The 16,179-nt window shown below is 51.0% G+C and overlaps 1 protein-coding gene across 1 annotated transcript in view; it reads left to right on the top strand.

Moving 5' to 3' along the window:
- Nucleotides 1–13,030: 13,030 nt before the first annotated feature.
- The window catches only part of LOC116947138 (aldo-keto reductase family 1 member B1-like), a 37,874-nt gene continuing 34,725 nt past the window's right edge, over nt 13,031–16,179 (top strand). Inside the window, exon 1 of the mRNA XM_032962570.2 lies at nt 13,031–13,141. The gene's annotated coding sequence lies outside the window, so the exon portion shown is untranslated. The remainder of the gene's footprint in view (nt 13,142–16,179) is intronic.

Genomic DNA, 16,179 nt, shown 5'->3' with positions numbered 1-16,179 from the left:
TTTAAGATGGCGACTCCTAAGACACCTCGTGACATCTTCCAGAATATGTATTCTGCCACCGGAAGATTCTACCAAAGGAATCTACTTCTAGGGGTTATGTGTTTTAGTGTTTTTATGTAATTTATCTATTTAATTTAGCTATACAGTACTGACTACCTAGAGTCCCTCCTACCCCTGGATAGGTAGGACACTACATTGTGCGAGCCTGTGTGTTTAAGTGAGGTGACATTGGCTGGGTCACGGAGCCCGCATGCCAAGCCACCATATGCTCAGCTTGTGTTTGACCGGATAGATTCTGCTGAACGAGGACGGCACAGGCTGGATATGAGATGGGTTGATGTTGTATGAGAGTATATGGAGCTGTTTGGACTTGGGGATGACTGGTACCAGTGTGCGAGGGTTGGGTCAATCAGGGTCTGATAGGACCTCTTTTCAAGCCCTCTTAAAGCAGTTCAGCCTACCCAAGTGCACTACCACTCAGCGCAGCACAACAAAAATGAAAAACCATCAACTTTTACGAAATACACTTTAATATTTAACGCAACGATTAAACAATCACAAAACAATCATTAACCAACCCACTCGAGTCTCCCCCGAAAAGTCACCCAACTGCATGCTTGGATCTTGACTATGGACATTCTTCCGGTCACGTGCTAGAGCAGCTTACAGCTTCGGACTCTAGTGCTCTGATGCAAGAGCAGCTTGCAGCCTCAGACTCCTGATCTAGACTCAGGAGTAGCCTGCAGCCTCAGACTCCTGGCTCTAATGCAGGAGCAGCTTGCAGCCTCAAACTTCTGTGCTTTGATTCAGGAGCAGCTTGCAGCCTCCGTACGCCATGGTACTGTAGACGACGAACACCCACATATGTCAGGTTGTAGAAATGTGGAGGCCTGGGCGGTTCATCAATGGCGAACCCTCCGTTTTTGGAAGTGCATGGCGGAGGCGGGGCATGACCACCACCCAGATACCGCTATGACCGGGAGTGGCCTAAATACAACGCTGCCTGAAATACTGAACCTGTCCACACACTTCCTGTATCAAACCATCTACTCAGCTCCAGGACTCTCTGCCTAAAGGACTCTGAAACCACATGTGAATAACATTTTTCCTGGACTATCTCCCTGGCCGAAAACTGAAAAACTAAAATATGATCACACACAAGAACCCCCCTCCCCCCCACCGAAGGATCGTAACCTTGTGGTGGTGGGGTTTGTTTGTTCCAATGACCCTTAGAGCTATGTCGCATGGAGTCTTGTACTCCTAGTAGGGTCTCCCTTGACAAACAGGTCTGACGGGAGGTTCCAGACAAATAACGGTCCAAAGAAGCCTCTCATGAATGGTTAAACAATACAAAAATCAGAGAACGTCGCCCGGACAGAGGATATCGGGACATACCCTTGGAGTCAGACCTGGGGGTGGTGTTCGCCGGCAAGTGCTTGGTGGTTGGGTAACCCACATAAATTGGTCAGGCCTAGCCGAAAATTGCTGCGTGGTGCCGTCCTGTGGATCCACCATTCGCAGGATGAAGAGGGAGGGGCACGTGCGATGCCAGTATGGCAGGGAGAGGGATGATGTCAGACTGACTGGACCTTGCCAATGGACACTAGCCATTGGGACGTGGGGGGGGAGAGTCACAGCTGGTGGAGGAGGTGGACAGGTACCGACTTGATATAGCCGGTCTCACCTCCACACACAGCATTGGCACTGGACCAAACTTCTTTATCAGGGGTAGTCTCTCTCCTATTCCGGAGTAACCCCTGCTGAGGGGCCCTGGGTGGGTATGGGGATACTCACAAGCCCCCGACTGGGTGCTGTTCAGTTGGAGTTTGTCCCAGTGGATGAGAGGGTCGCCTCAATGAGACTACGGGTCTCAGAAAGAAAAACTTTTAACTGTTGTCTGTGCTTATACACCAAACAGCAGTTCAGAGTATTCGGCCTTCCTGGAGATGGTGGGTGCAGTGCTCAACAAATTGCCACCTACCAGCTCCAGAGTCTTCCTGGGCGACTTAAATGCTCACGTGGGAAACGGTGGAGTTACCTGCAGAGGCGTGATTGGGAGGAATGGCGCTCCTGATCTGAGCCCAACTGGTGAGCTGTTATTGAACTTCTGCGCTAGTCACGGAATGTCAATAACAAACACTGTTCGAACACAAGGATGCTCATAAGTGGTACCAGAACACTTTGGGCCAAGGTCAATGATTGACTTCATAGTTGTATCATCGGACATAAGGCCGTAGGTTCTGGACACTCGGGTGAAGAGAGGGGCAGAGCTGTCAACTGATTACCACCTGGTGGTAAGTTGGTTCCAATGCTTGGGGCACCGACCAGATAGACATGGAAGGTCCAAACAAATAGTGCGGGTTTTCTGGGAACGTTTGGCGGAAGACCCAGTGCAGAAAGATTTCAACTTCCACTTCTGGGAAAACTTCTCCTGCACTCCAGGGGAGGTCGTGGACATTGAGTCCGAGTGGACGATGTTCGGGATTTCGATTTTGGATGCAGTTGTGAAAAGCTGTGGCCTGAAGGCAGTTAGTGCCTATCATGGCGGCAACCTTAGGACCTGCTGGTGGGCACCAGTGGTGAGGGAAGCTGTCAAGTTTAAGAAGGAGGCTTTCTGAGCTATGCTTGGAAAAAGGTCTCCCAACTCGATTGAGAGGTACCTGTTTGCCAAGAGGGTGGCAGCTGCAGCAGTCACTGAAGCGAAAGCCTGGGCGTGGGAGGAGTTTGGAGAGGCCACGGAGAGGGGCTACTGGGCAGCCTCAAAGATGTTCTGGCAAACCATCTGACACCTTAGGAAGGGTGATAGGATGTGGGCCATGCTGTTTTCAGTAAGAGTGCCGTAACAGTGACCTCAATGAAGGAGATATTTGAGAGGTGAAAGGAACACTTTGAGGAACTACTCAACCCGGTGGACATGCTCTGCTCTCAGGGGGCAGACCTGGAAACAGCTGGGTGGGTCGGATCCATTACGGCTGCTGAAGTTGTTGTGGCGTTCAAGTGCCTTTGTAGCGCAAAGTTTTGCCCAGAGTTGTTGAAAGTGCTGGACAGTGTAGGAGTGTCATGGTTAACATGCCTCTTCAATGTTGCATGGAAGGAGGATACAATACCTCTGAGTTGCCAAACTAGGGTCGTGGTTCCCATTTTTTAAAAAGGGACCAGAGGGTGTGCTCCAACTAGAGGGGAATCAGACTCCTCAGCATCCCAGGTAAAGCCTATGCCAGAGTGCTGGAGAGGAGGCTGCCTGCGCCCACTGGTTGAGCCTCAGATTCAGGAGGAACAATGTGAAATCTGCCATGGTCATGGAACAATGGACCAGGTCTTTCCCTCTCTCAGATATTTGAGGGGTCATGGAAGTATGCTTCTCCAGTCTACCACTGTTTTATAGACTTGGATAAAGCATATGACCTTGTTCCCCACAATGTCTTGTGGGAGGTGCTGCGGGAATATGATGTACCAGTACTGCTTTTGTGCACTATCCAGTACCTCTATTTCTGGAGTGAGCGCTGTGTCCGTATTCTTGGTGTTAAATCAAAATCGTTCACTGTGGGTGTTGGACTCCGCCAAGGGTGCATCTTGTCCCCTCTCCTGTTTGTGATTTTCATGGACAGGATATCAAGGTGCAGCTAAGGTATGGAGAGTATCCAATACAGGGGCATGAAGGTGGCGTCCCTGCTTTTTGCAGATTACGTTGTCCTCTTTGCCTCGTCAGTTTGTGATATCCAGCATGCACTTGAACGGTTTGATGCCGGGTGTGAAGCGGCTGGGATGAGGATCAGCACCTCAAAATCTGAAGTTATGGTTCACTCTTTGGAGATGGTGGATTGTTCTGTTCAGGTGAGGGGGGAACAGCTATCCTTAGTGGAGGAGTTTAAGTACCTCGGGGTTTCTTTCACAAGTGATAGTAAGTGGGAGTGGGAGATCGGCCAGCGGATTGGTGTGGTATCCACAGGGTTGTGGGCACTCTGCCGTTCCATGGTAGTGAAGCAGGAGTTGAGTTTTCAAACAAAGCTCTCGGTTTTGCAGGTTGATCTACATTTCCACCCTCACCTATGGTCATGAGCTGTGGGTAATGACCGAAAGGATGAGATTGCAGGTACAAGGTGAGGAGCTCGGTAATCTGGGAGAGCATCAGAGTCGATCTGCTGCTCCTTTGGATCGAGAGGACCCAGTTAAGGTGTTTCGGACACCTGGTAAGAATGCCTCCCGATAGACTCCCCCTGGAACGTGCGAGTGTGTGTGTTTGGCTAACAGATGCTCATCAATTGGCTAATGGGACATCAATGAATTCGCGGGCAAGATTCGTAACATAGATGCTTATAAAATAAAACGAATGCCTAGAATAATTCTAAACAACCGTACTCATGCAACTCAAGGGACAGAACAATGCTTTTCATGATCAGCTATTTTCACCTGAAGACGGGCGCTTGTGTTGCGTTCGAAACGTCGTGATTTATTTTATTTCTACCTACGTGACTTTACCAAAAGAACCAAAGAGTATGGATTCCTGTAGTCCCTAAAGCTTCAAATCCAGATTCAGCTAATAGTTAACACACCACCTTGGGATGGCAACCCTTTTTGAAACAAAAAAACTCCTTGGAACAATCCTATTCGTACTGATGTGTGTGTTGTGTGGGAGGGAGGGCAGTCACCACGAGGTCCAATAATTATATCGGGCAGTCTGGTTTGAGTTGTCCACGTACTATTCCTGCTAACTGTGGTTCTGACGAATCGGTGGCTTCCGCGGTGCAGCGTTCTTTGTACCGAGAGTACCTCAGGTCCACAGCCGGGGCGCTGGGTCGGCGTGTGTGTGCGTTGAACACACGGCGCTCTCGGCTGCGCCGTTCGTCTCTCTCCACCGCTGGGGTGGTTGCTGAGTCGGCACGCTGCTCACGCTGGCAGGGATGATGGGTCCAGCTCCATCTGCGCTGTAGTGCACGATGGTCCCGTCGCCAGAGAGCGCTTGCAGCTCGTCCGCTGGGCGGCAGCGCGTTACCCCCCTTGGCACCAGACACTGTTGATCCTTGAACGCGACCTTTGCTGGAGTGTGCCCGGGTCAAATTAGCAGACTGAATGCCTGTGGCCGCGCCGCTCCTCCTTGTGTCAGCAGCTTGCTTCGCGTGAGCACCCTTGACGCTCCCCGCCCTGCTGTGAGCTGCTCGTCCGCTGCTACTCATTCACTCTGCAAAACTCATAAATGTATTCGCACACCTCTTAGCTTCTCACAACTATTATAGCTTAGTACAATACAACTTCTCGCAGTCCTTGACTCTGCCAGTGACTCAAAACACAAGGATAAATGTAGAATCAAACTTTCAGTGATACTCCGTCTGTCAGCGCTGAACTCAACACTTAGCAACACATCGCCCCTCTCCTCTGCAAGATTCAACACCCATGGTTGATTTCGAGGACCATACCCCGGAGCTTTCCATTGCAAAATTGATTTGGGTGGTTCGGGTTCTTTGTTACATCCTAAATGTTTCACCTCCATCTCGTCTTCTCACAAAGGACCGGAATTCCTTTGATTTCGCTCCTCGGCCTGTGATTTGTCGGTTTCCTCTCACGACGGAACAACTGTCCTTTTGATTGTCACTGTCCGGTGTACGTGTTTCTGTCTGTTCTAATTTATGGAAGTAATTTCCTAAGTCACATCAAGGCCCGGCCCTCTCCCCTTCCTTCGGTCATCTCATGGCCTGTGGACACAGATGCTCTCAATTACTCCTAAGTGTAGTGATTCTAGTTTTATAACTTTCCGCAGAAATTAACCTCTAGATGCCCCCTGTGTGGGCGAGGCAGCGGGGGTTCCTTTAGGCCTTTTGTTGTCTCGAGGGAGGAGTTCGCAGGTATGCGTCACTGCATTTTTTTTGGAACTCGCTGAATTCATATATAAGAAAATCTATTGCGTAAAAAATAGGAAATATCACTCTAAATATATGTTTTTGGAAAAGGCATATATACAACACAGCGGCATTGTGGGGCTGGGGCCTGCACGGAAGGAACGTCAGGGGACGGCCTCCAGATTGGAGTCGGTGAGAGAAGGAGTCCTCTCCGCCGTGGAGACCCATGGCCATCTGCTTCAGATGTGGCCGTGTAGAAATGAGGATGCGTTCCGGACGGTGTTATTTCTTCTGTATGAGTAATATGTGAGGGCTTCATTGTGGTATCGGTATTAGCGTGAATAATAAGACAGATTGTAAACATGGTCACGCTGTGCCCCGGGCAACGCGTGTTCTCCAGAGGAACTACAAGTAGCTAGGGACTGTAACCCTGTGCACTGCTATGGTGGGTGGATATATTGTTTGGGTGTGGAGTGTTTTTTTATTGTTGCCCTGATGCACATTGTCATTCAAGATTAGGAATTCCCTACTGACACTCGACACATGTAGTTTTAGCAGTTTTTGTGTTAATAAAGGAGTGTTCTTGCAGCTGAGCTTGGTCTCCATATTTTGTCCGGGTTCAGTGCCGGAAAGACTGAGTGAGTGGATCTCGCAGAATATAAGGGGTGGGGGGGGGGGCTACGCCTCCTCTGCCATACACTTAGTTCCTCTATCTCCCTCCTGTAGCCTCATAAGTGGCTCCTAATTTAGAATGAAACATTCGTTTTGCTAAACCTTATTTTGCTGAAAAGGCTTTACACTTGCCGCTCATCTACAGCTTAGTTCTCTCCCTTCAACAAAAACACAGCATGCTTGCACGTGTAACTCACTTTTTTGGTGCTCATGCTCTCATTATATTTGCAGTTTTGTATTCTGGGGAATCGTTCTCTGCAATATTGACGCTTTCCTCTTTGTTTTATTTGAACTCAAGCACCACGGATCTCCCTTGTAGAATAGTCGGGTAACTGGCTAAATGGGATCGTCCAAGTAACAAATTTAAAGCTTTCGTGACTGCAGGGATTCATATTCTTGGTTCTTTCGGTAAAGTCACGTAGAAGGGAAACAATAAAATAATAAAAATATAAAATAATAAATTTATCACGACGTTTCGACTGCAACACAAGCAATCATCATCAGGTATGAAAACCACAGCAAGAAAAATTGAAAAAAGTGGCAGTTTTTTAAACGTTAGCACCACGGAGAGCAATTTGGCAGTTATTCAGATAGACGAGTCCATCTATGTTCGGAAAAAAGGAGGGGGGAGATGAAAATAATGGATGTGGTCTGAAAGCCACCGTAAGCATGAACAATCAATTAAGACCTGAAATGGTTTATCAAATCCTTCCAATGATTGCTAAGCCAGAATCCATCTTTTCGGTTGAAATTATCTCTGTGTTTGTATATGTGGATAGCCTCATGAACGAATCTCTCATGGTAGCCAGATGGCTCGCAGAGAACCCTTGTCTTGGAGAAGTCAATGTCATGTGAGCCTACTGAATTATAACAGTGATCTGCCACGGCCGAGGTGTTGGTCCTACCGTGTTTTAGGTCTACTTTGTGTTCACGGATGCGGTCCAAGACATGTCGTTTGGTTTCTCCAATGTAACTACTACCACAGAGGCAACTTAGTTTGTAGACGCCAGGGTACTCTATGTCCGGAATCACATCTTTTGCAGACGGAACCAGATCACGGATTTTATGTAATGTGTTGAATCGGACCTGGATCTTGTGTTTATTCAAGATTTGGGAGATCTTTTTTGTGATCCCCGCAATGTAGGGTAAAGTGATGGTTTTGAAAGGCTCCTCAAGAGGGTCCTTTTTCATGGTTGGAGTGATGGCTTTGCGGATTGTGTAGTCAGAGTAACCATTAGCCTTAAGAGCTTGGTGTACGTGCTTGAGTTCACTGGCTATGTGTTCCTGGTTGGATATGCATTGGGCTCTATGGTGCAGAGTCTTGATGAGGGAATTCCTCTGGGATGGATGGTGGTGGGAATCCGGTTTCAAGTAAGCATCCGTATGGGTAGCTTTCATGTAGACAGAGTGGCTCATTGAACCATCAGGTCTCTTTTTTATTAGGACATCCAAAAAAGGTAGCTTGCCATCTTTTTGACTTCCATGGTAAATCTGATGGCTGGGTGTATGGAATTGATGTGGTCGAGGTTGTAGCCAACATTTTTATGGAGAAATTTGAGACTGACACCATCCAGACTGCCACTCTGCGCCCAACCTTATGGAAGAGGTACGTGGATGACACTTTTGTCATCTGTCCACATGGCCGGCCTGCTCTAGACCAATTCCTCGACCACATCAATTCCATACACCCAGCCATCAGATTTACCATCGTCCCTTTTATGCAGTGAAGTTGTCCTGTCCCCTTAGCAGAAAAACACCCCCAAAGCATAATGTTTCCACCTCCATGTTTTACGGTGGGGATGGTGTTCTTGGGGTCATAGGCAGCATTCCTCCTCCTCCAAACACGGCAAGTTGAGTTGATGCCAAAGAGCTCCATTTTGGTCTCATCTGACCACAACACTTTCACCCAGTTGTCCTCTGAATCATTCAGATGTTCATTGGCAAACTTCAGACGGGCATGTATATGTGCTTTCTTGAGCAGGGGAACCTTGCGGGCGCTGCAGGATTTCAGTCCTTCACGGCGTAGTGTGTTACCAATTGTTTTCTTGGTGACTATGGTCCCAGCTGCCTTGAGATCATTTGCAAGATCCTCCCCTGTAGTTCTGGGCTGATTCCTCACCGTTCTCATGATCATTGCAACTCCACGAGGTGAGATCTTGCATGGAGCCCCAGGCCGAGGGAGATTGACAGTTCTTTTGTGTTTCTTCCATTTGCAAATAATCACAAACGGGGCCATGTACCGTCAAATCTTGGGTGAGAACCTCCTTCCCTCAGCCAGGGCTTTGAAAATGGGTCGTGGATGGGTATTCCAGCATGACAATGACCCAAAACACACGGCCAAGGCAACAAAGGAGTGGCTCAAGAAGAAGCACATTAAGGTCCTGGAGTGGCCTAGCCAGTCTCCAGACCTTAATCCCATAGAAAATCTGTGGAGGGAGCTGAAGGTTCGAGTTTGCCAAACGTCAGCCTCGAAACCTTAATGACTTGGAGAAGATCTGCAAAGAGGAGTGGGACAAAATCCCTCCTGAGATGTGTGCAAACCTTGTGGCCAACTACAAGAAACGTCTGACCTCTGTGATTGCCAACAAGGGTTTTGCCACCAAGTACTCAGTCATGTTTTGCAGAGGGGTCAAATACTTATTTCCCTCCTTAAAATGCAAATCAATTTATAACATTTTTGACATGCGTTTTTCTGGATTGTGTTGTTATTCTATCACTGTTCAAATAAACCTACCATTAAAATTATAGACTGATCATTTCTTTGTCAGTGGGCAAACGTACAAAATCAGCAGGGGATCAAATATTTTTTCCCTCTGTAGACTCAACTCAAACTCTCAAAATCACAATTTCTCTCCTCACTTCGGTCACACCATCTCCCTCTCTCCCCTCCCTCTATTTTTTTACGATCAGAGGAAACAAGAAGATGCTCGGTGTAGTCGGCACTTTGCTTCCTTCATTATTTCGTTTTTTTTTAATGCTTTGCTTTATGTAAACCGCCCCCCCCCCCCTTTTAAATGAAAGATTTAACAAAAGATTTCTCGCTCTGCTCTCCTTACCCCTTCCCTCTCTCTCTACCCCCCTCTCTGCCCCCCTCTCTCTCTCTACCCCCTTTTTTCCTACTCCATGTCGCTCTCTCTCTCTCGCTCTCTAGCTCTCCCTCTCGCTCTCTCTCTTGCTCTCTCTTGCTCTCTCTCGCTCACTCTCTCGCTTTCTCTCTCGCTCTCTCTCTCTCACTCTCTGTCTCGTTCTTTTAACTACAAGTGCTGCATCTGCACACAGCCCTTCTCGCAGTCCATCAGCCTCTGACGGATAGCTCATATCTGCATGTAAAGCTCTCCATCATCTGCTACCGAGCACACGGCCTCCTCCAGCGCCCACTGCTCCTTGAAGGCCAGTACGGCGTGGGTCAGCCATGCATGGCGGAACTCCAGCCACACCCTGGCTCCAACCAGAGTGTGGAAGATGCCCAGGCTGCTGGCCAGACGTTTCCCCTCCAGGGCCACCTTCCTCGCCCTGTATATGGTGAGCTTGGCGTAGCCGACGAGCACGTTGACCAGCCCCTGAAAATGTTGGGGTCCGTTGCCCTTCAGGTATCCAAAGATGAGACCCGTCGGGGAGAAGTGGAGGCTGAACCTTAGGAGGATGTTTCTCAGGACCTTGAACAATGAGTCCAGGCTCTTGCACTTCACGTATTGGTGCGCCACCGTCTCCACTTCACCGCAGAACTGGCACTCCGGGGACGTGTCGGTGAAGCGCGCCAGGGAGGCGTTGGTGGTGACGGTGCCGTGGGCGATGCTCCAGCTGAGGTCGCCGATACGGTTGTACGTCGGGCTGGAGTAGAGTTGCCGCCAGCGAGGCCTCTCCGGAGAGATGCAGTGCAGGGCTTTCCTCCAGGCATGGTCCTTGTGGCTCCTCAGGGTGTCCTGTTGGTGAAACCGGACCATGTAGGAGTAGAGCACCTTTCTCTTTAGATTTGCGAATGTCACCTCCGGTAGGTTTTCCAGTTGGCACCGGTTGTGATCCGCCTTCGTTTGTCGGCGTTTACGATGCAGTGGCACGACTGAGAGCTCCGGTGGAGGGGGACCGACAGGGGCCTCGTCATCCCCAACGCCGATGGGGGGCGCTCTCTCCGCTGCCGCTGAGAAGGCCCCCTTGGCTTCTGCCAGTCTGCGGGCAGCCACCCGGAGCGACTGCAGCTCTGTCTTTGCAGCCATGTCTGCTGGTCCGAGCCACCGGCCCCGTGTTTCAGGCTCCACCAGATCTCCCATCCTGGTGAGCCGCGCGTTGGCGAGGCGCCTCTCCATGCCTGGGGTGGCGGTGGTGGATGGCAGCTTTGTCTGTGGGTTCCTGAGGATCGGTTCGAAGACCAGATCCTCGGCCAGTTGCGGCTGGTTCAGTCTCCTGACGGCGATGGAGCTCCATGTCTGCAGGACGCTCCTGTAGAAAGGTGGCAGCTGTCCCAGTGGGAGGTCCTGCAGTTCCATGTAGAATAGTTGTTTGGAGCACTGCAGACCCCCCAGCTGTTTCAGGAGGAAGGAGGCCGTGACGCTCCAGGCTGGTGCAGGAGCGGCGTGCAGGAACTTTTGCGTGGCCTGCAGTCGGAAGGTGGCCAGCTGACTCTGCACACACACCAGTCCGTGACCGCCCTCGTCCAGTGGCAGGGCCAGGACCCCGGCCGCGACCCAGTGTCCTCCGCCCGACCAGAAGAAGTCGAGGACTCGCTTCTGAAGTGCGTTGACGAGGCTCATGGGGGGTGCAGGGAGAAGAGTCGGTGCCACAGCATGGACGTCACCAGCTGGTTCACCACCTCTCTCTCTTACTCGTGGGTTTTTATGAAACTATGACAAGTGCTGCATCTGCAAGCAGCCCTTCCCCGCAGTCAAACGGCCTCCGACGGGTAGCTTAGATCTGCATGCAGAGCTCTCTACCGTCATCTGCCACCGAGCACACGGCCTCCTCCAGCGCCCACTGCTCCTTGAAGACCGGCACGGCGTGGGTCAGCCGCGCATGGCGGAACTCCCATTCTCTACCCCCTATCTCTCTACCCCCCCCTCTCTCTACCCCCTCTCCCCCTCTCTCTACCCCCTCTCTCCCTACTCCACGTCTATGATTCCCCTATGTTTTCTATGCAATATTTTTTTCCCCTCTCTCGCTCTCCCTTACCCCTCTTTCCCCTCCCCCTTTTCACCTGTCTCCCCCTGTCTCCCCTCCCCCTCTCTCCCTGTCTCCACCTTCCCCTGTCTCCCTGTCTCCACCTTCCCCTGTCTCTCCTTCCCCTGTCTCCCTGTCTCCACCTTCCCCTGTCTCCCTGTCTCCCCTCCCCCTCTCTCCCTGTCTCCACCTTCCCCTGTCTCCCTGTCTCCACCTTCCCCTGTCTCCCTGTCTCCACCTTCCCCTGTCTCCCTGTCTCCACCTTCCCCTGTCTCCCTGTCTCCACCTTCCCCTGCCTCCCTGTCTCCACCTTCCCCTGTCTCACTGTCTCCACCTTCCCCTGTCTCCCTGTCTCCCTGTCTCCACCTTCCCCTGTCTCCCTGTCTCCACCTCCCCCTGTCTCCCTGTCTCCATCTTCCCCTGTCTCCCTGTCTCCACCTTCCCCTGTCTCCCTGTCTCCACCTTCCCCTGTCTCTCCCTGTCTCCACCTTCCCCTGTCTCCCTGTCTCCACCTTCCCCTGTCTCACTGTCTCCACCTTCCCCTGTCTCCCTGTCTCCACCTTCCCCTGTCTCCCTGTCTCCCCTCCCCCTCTCTCCCTGTCTCCACCTTCCCCTGTCTCCCTGTCTCCACCTTCCCCTGTCTCCCTGTCTCCACCTTCCCCTGTCTCTCCCTGTCTCCACCTTCTCCTGTCTCCCTGTCTCCACCTTCCCCTGTCTCACTGTCTCCACCTTCCCCTGTCTCCCCTCTCTCTCCCCCTCTCCGTCTCTCACACTCTCGCCTCTCTCCCTGTCTCCACCTCCCCCTCTCTCTCCCTGTCTCCACCTTCCCCTGTCTCCCTGTCTCCACCTTCCCCTGTCTCACTGTCTCCACCTTCCCCTGTCTCTCCCTGTCTCCCCTTCCCCTGTCTCCCTGTCTCCACCTTCCCCTGTCTCTCGCTGTCTCCACCTTCCCCTGTCTCCCCCTGTCTCCACCTTCCCCTCTCTCCCTGTCTCCACCTTCCCCTGTCTCCCTGTCTCCACCTTCCCCTGTCTCCCTGTCTCCACCTTCCCCTGTCTCCCTGTCTCCACCTTCTCCTGTCTCCTCTCCCCCTCTCTCCCTGTCTCCACCTTCCCCTGTCTCTCCCTGTCTCCACCTTCCCCTGTCTCTCCCTGTCTCCACCTTCCCCTGTCTCCCTGTCTCCACCTTCCCCTGTCTCCCCTCTCTCTCCCCCTCTCTCTCTCTGTCTCCACCTTCCCCTGTCTCCACCTTCCCCTGTCTCTCCCTGTCTCCACCTTCCCCTGTCTCCTCTCTCTCCCCCTCTCCGTCTCTCACACTCTCGCCTCTCTCCCCTTACGCCCCTCAGAACTCTCTCTCCCTCCCCCGGTCCCCCGGTCTCCCCTCCCCCTCTCTCGACCTCTGACCCGCCCCCCTCCCTCTCCCCGTCACGTGACTTGGCTCCACTTCTCGTCTCTCGTTGTCTCCAGTTGGCGTAGCGTGACGAGAGGTGAGCGCCTTCTCCCCTCTCTCTCTGCAGTCTGTTAAGACTGACATCTCTCCTCACTCTTCTCCTCACTCTTCTCCTCACTCTCCTTTCCCTCTCCGTGCAGAGTAAATAACGCACGGCAACACACCGGTACTGTATGCTACTGTATGGCACTGTATATCTCGTACTGTAACAGCACAAAGCAATGACCCTTCACTAACCACGGGTTTTGCCAACCACTGTTTAGAGTATCCATGCATAATTTTACGCATACCATTTCTCCAAACACGGTATGCAGTTTCGCGTAACCACGGTTTGGTTTTGCGCTGGCCGCGATTTCAAATCTCCAGCCGTGTTGAAGCATCCACCACCAGGCGGGAGTCCCCACCACGCGCCGTGCTTGCTCGCGTCAAAGCGTGGCAGTGTCTACTGTCATTACTCATGTTTGCCTTTCATCGTGGCCTCTAAGCGTCGAGCTGGTGGTGAGGGTGAGCGCCGTGTGACGAGGGAAGGAGGACGGTGATCTGTCTTCAGAGAAACGAGTTCTGAGGAGGGGGACAGCCACCTCATCCCTATACACCCCCCCCCCCCCTCACCTAACATCATCAATGTCATTGTTATCTGGACTTTACTGCAGGATAAATATTAAAGGTAATTAATTTTGTTCACTATTAATACAGTTATTTTTGTTAATGCAGTGTGTGATACAGCACTTTACATATTTGTCATGTTTACTGAATGCATAGGATGCTTAGGCTTCGATTATATTGTTCACCGCGGCCGCGGAACCAAATCCCCTGTTTTCCATCAGCCTTTCGTCTTGTCAACCACGGATTTGCCAACTCACCGCCGTGGTTGGTGAGGGATTTCTGTACTAACTTACTGTGACACATTGTAACACTAACATACTGTGACACTAGCATACTGTCATGCAAACAAACTGTGACACTAACATAATGTAACACTAATATACTGTGTCACTAACATATTGTGACACACTAACTTAATGCGACACGAACAAACTGCGACATGCTAACATATAGTGACACTAACATACGGTACTGCAACACAAATACTGTGACACCAGCATTCTGTGACACACGAACAATGTGGCACACAAAATACTAGGACGCTAACATACTGTACCACTAACATTCTGTGACACACGAACAATGTGGCACACAAAATACTAGGACGCTAACATACTGTAACACTAACATTCTGTGACACACGAACAATGTGGCACACAAAATACTAGGACACTAACATACTGTAACACTAACATTCTGTGACACACGAACAATGTGGCACACAAAATACTAGGACGCTGACATACTGTAACACTAACATTCTGTGACACACGAACAATGTGGCACACAAAATACTAGGACACTAACATACTGTAACACTAACATTCTGTGACACACGAACAATGTGGCACACACAATACTAGGACACTAACATACTGTAACACTAACATTCTGTGACACATGATGTAACCCTAACATTCTGTAACACGTACTGTAACACTACCGTACAGTTACATAAACATACTGTGACATGTAATAGGATTCTGTGACAATAACATACTGTGATATGAACATATTGTGGCACAACAACAACCGCCATTCGCCACTAAGTGGTGGTGACGTCACCACGACGATTGTGCCAGGCTATGTGCACCTTGAGGCCACGTGAAGTGTCGAACATCCGCTGGCAGGAGGTCACGGGGCAGACCCAGGTGCCACGGGTCAACTGACTGAGATGACTGGCCGATGCACCATTATGAAGGTCCTTAATGATCGTGAGCAGAGGGTCAGGGACTCCGAAAGCACGAAGAACAACCCACAGCCTAAACCTACTGATGGTATCATAGGCCTTGACCAGGTCAATAAAGCAGAGATGTAGGTCTTGTTGGAATTCCCTACACCTCTGCTGTAGCAAACGGACAGAGAATATGGCATCTGTGCAGGACCGCCCTTTCCTGAAACCACATTGGGCTCCGCAAGCCTCTCCTCAGCGTGCCTGGCAAGGCGATGTTGAATAATCCTTGCCAGGACCTTTCCCAGCACACTGAGGAGTGAGATGCCCTTGTAGTTGTTACAGTCTGTGCGGTCCCCCTTCTTGAAGAGGGGGACCACAAGGGCATCCTTCCAATCCTGCGGAACCCGTCCAGTAGTCCAGACTGTTGTTATGATGTCATGTAGGGCAGTCTGTGCACAAACGCCACCTCTCAGCATTTCACTTGGGAGATCATCTCTGCCCGGTGCCTTTCCTGGTCTCAATATTTGAGGCACCGCAGCCTCGGCAGGGTCATCCCCACTCGACAGGGTCATCCCCACGATGTTTTCCATGTCGAGGGATTTCCCCTCCCCCAGGACTTCACATAAATGCTCAGCAAATCTGCAAACCTGTACCTGGGGGTTGGAGATTGGATCACCGTTTTTTCCCCTAATGATGGTAATAGGTGTGGCGCTGCAGGTAACTTTTTTGATGGAGTTAAATAGGGATTTGTGATCGTGGGCCATTGAGGCAGACTCCATCACCTCAGCAACTCGCGACCACCACCCATCCTTGCAGCGCCTCACAACTCTCCAAACCTCCGAGCGAAGGCTGCGGTAAGCCTTCTCATTCTCTGACGTGGGATGCTGTAGACGATTAGAGTGGGCCTGTCGCTTTTTCTCAGCCAGCTTGAACACCTCCTGAGTCAGCCAGGGTCTCTGGGGAGGTCTGGACCGCGTACCCAAAGCAGCCATTGCAGTTGCCTGAGTCACAGTCCTAAACTTAACCCATTTACCCTCGACATCTGGAGGAGTGGGGGACGATGCCAATTCCAGCCGCAAGCGATGATGAAATTCTAGCTTGCAACTTTCATCAGCTAGCTGAGACCAGGCCACCTTAAATTTGAATGGGGTCCTGGGTGTACACCCACCACCGGAGTGGAAGAATGGCAGGCGCATCTTATAGATGAAAAGTCGATGGTCAGAGGGCAGATCAGCTCCATGGTAGGTCCTGGTGTCAAGGACATGGGCAGGCATCCGTTGATCCATCACTATGTA

The sequence above is a fragment of the Petromyzon marinus genome, chromosome 29 (assembly GCF_048934315.1).
Source record: "Petromyzon marinus isolate PM22_M1 ecotype Great Lakes invasive population chromosome 29, UKy_Petmar_22M1.pri1.0, whole genome shotgun sequence".
Classification (NCBI taxonomy): Eukaryota; Metazoa; Chordata; class Hyperoartia; order Petromyzontiformes; family Petromyzontidae; genus Petromyzon; species Petromyzon marinus.
Note: the sequence above shows the minus strand (reverse complement) of the source record. Positions and strands in the feature narration are given on the sequence as shown.